This window comes from Limulus polyphemus, unplaced genomic scaffold (genome assembly GCF_000517525.1).
Source record: "Limulus polyphemus unplaced genomic scaffold, Limulus_polyphemus-2.1.2 Scaffold852, whole genome shotgun sequence".
NCBI lineage: Eukaryota > Metazoa > Arthropoda > Merostomata > Xiphosura > Limulidae > Limulus > Limulus polyphemus.
Window position 1 is genome coordinate 336,029 of NW_013666462.1, and position 2,710 is coordinate 338,738.

Below are 2,710 nucleotides of genomic sequence, written 5' to 3' on the forward strand. Positions count from 1 at the left end.
CAACCTCCAGATCATTCTTATAGCACATAAAATTAAGAATCTATGTGAAATTGAAATTATCAAGTGATATGAAGGAGAAATAACTAGGTTAATTCAGTTGAAAGTCATGTAGAAAATTATTATATGTTATATAGTTAAAGATACAACTGACTCTTTTTCTAGGCGAAATAATACTCATACTCTTTCCCATTTTTAAAAACTGTTATATGTATTTTAATTTATAATGACAAGTTATTAAGAAAACATAGGTGGCTATCAGTTACGTTTAATGTTAATTTTATACCCAGGAGTAAATTTAAAATTTGAGGATCAGTTATTTATCTTTTAGAACTCCTTTAAGCTTTAATGTGTTTTTGATACAAGCGTACGAAATAAATTAAACTGTCTGTTTTTGCATGTTATATGACTTCAGAGTTACGAATTTTTCTATGTATTTAATATATGACTTGCTTTTAATTATTTTCATTTTGAGCACATATAAAGTACAGAAATTTGAATCCCCTCCGGTGGAACAGCGGTAAGTCTTCGGATTTATAACTCTACAGTCAGGGGTTCGATTCCACTTGGTGAACACGGCAGATAGCCCGATGTGGCTTTGCCAGAACAAAACACACACAGGAATCTATTGACCTTGAATGCGGTACTGGCTGAACCACTGGGATCATGTATCCACTGTAAACCAAATGTGCAAATTAGCCTTAAATGTTATGTTATATAGCAGGAACTCGGGCAGGATGTGGTATGTACTACCTTATGGGGTTGTTGTATTGTAGCCAATATCATCCTCTGTTTAAGGCTGTTTTATGGCTGTCAGGTGGTGCAGGGAACATTCTCACATTTTAGAATTCCTTATGCAGTTTACCAAAACTTTTAAAGCAGTTATGGCACTCTCAAGAATTGTTTTATTCGAATTTAGAAAAGACAAAACATGCTACTGAAGTATTTTTGATGGATTGTTTAGGCAAAGTATCCATGATGAGTAAGTAGGAACAGACGGCAACTGCCTGTTGTGAAAAACACAAATGTAGAGGACGACATTTCGAGATTCTTTTGAAGATGAAGAATTGAAGACTTTCAAGACATCGTCTTCTACAAAAGGTCGTCCTCTACACTTGTGTTTTTTTACAACAGGCAGTTGCCGCCCGTTTCTATTTACTCATCATGCTATTGAAGTATTTTCCTTTTGTCTGCTATAACTAGCATTGTGCTACTGTCAATTGCAAGTTCCTTTCTCTTTTTTCTATTTTATCATTTAGTAATTCAGACGGTGTGATTCATTTCAAATATTTATCTATTTCTGTTACACATATATTCTTTGTATTATTCTATTTACAAACCGCTACATTCATTTTATTTTTACTTTAGCACCCCCCATTATCTGTCTCTGTTTTAATTGATACCTTTATAAATAATGCATTTATTTGGCTTTATTTAATTTTTACTATTTTAGAAAAACAAATTGTGTTTATGTAACTTTTCATAACATATGTATAAATATATAAATGGTTATTGTTTGTGTTTAATAAATATGAACACTGAGATACAATAACATATAATTAAAACTAACATTTTTAACATTTCAATTTTACTCTTCCAATCACTTACTGTGAAGAAATTTTCTTTAATAAAACTGTAAAAGAATATTTTAAAAAACCAGAAAGAGTTAAAAGATATACAAATCAAAGAGCAAAAGAGGTGAAGACATGGTATTATATTGTCATAGAGATAAGCACATTGACTTACCTATTAGAGAAAGGGTTAAACTTTTAGTTTGAACAATGTTTTCCAATTTATACTTTACATTTCTAATATTCTGTTAGCTCTAATTAATATGAATAGTGAAAGTGATTTTCAAGTTTTATAAATTCTTAAAATAATTTGTTTCATAATGATTCAGCACCAATCATTTTTTAATATGCTAAAAAAAATTTTAAATTACCAAAATCCTTTTATGCTCCACTTTCGTCCCTTTCTCCAAACACACTTCTAAAGTTGTTGCGGCTGTAGTCAGCTCTCTGTGAAGATGCAGTAGCTCCAGCACATAGCTTAGGCTGCTGGGAGCTCAACTCTGCTATTTGTATAAATGCACTGGGACCACTACTTCCATATGACTGGGGGTGTGACATATGATGACATGGCCTTTGACTAAACGTAAACATTGGAGAAAAATGCAAACTGAGAACTAGGTACACAGTGTGTTCCCCATATATTTATTTTTGCAATAATATGTAGTTAATCCGTAAACCAATGATTAAAGTGTTGATATTAATTCAGTGTTTGTAACCAAAAACAACAACAACAAAAAAAACTTTGGTTAATATAATCATTTTATAATAATAAACTCTAATTAATAACCACTTTACTGTTTGTATTTGTTATATTGATTGCCAGTGTAATAAATCCTAATGGAAATGTTTACGCAAACAAAACTTTTGGCCTGTATTTGATTTTAAAAGTGTCATAAAATAAAGTTATCATTGCTGTTAGATAAATCAAAACTGGCCATTGTCAATGACCTCAACATACAGTACTTGAACTCTTCGTCTAATATATAGCAACAATGTTTCAAAACATGAGATAATTAAAAGAATAATGAAATCTCACATATTTAAGTAACGACGCGCCATCTTTTGGCAACGTTTGGAACTATGACATATTAATCTCCCTCCACCCTGAGGCAACCAATCAGCGTGAGATGGCATTCTTTGGG

General features: G+C 31.5%; 1 protein-coding gene across 1 annotated transcript in view; it reads right to left on the minus strand.

Moving 5' to 3' along the window:
- Window positions 1-1,958, minus strand: part of LOC106460875 (HAUS augmin-like complex subunit 3) — a 17,916-nt gene extending 15,958 nt beyond the window's left edge. Inside the window, exon 1 of the mRNA XM_022387680.1 lies at window positions 1,940-1,958. The gene's annotated coding sequence lies outside the window, so the exon portion shown is untranslated. The remainder of the gene's footprint in view (window positions 1-1,939) is intronic.
- Window positions 1,959-2,710: the final 752 nt, after the last annotated feature.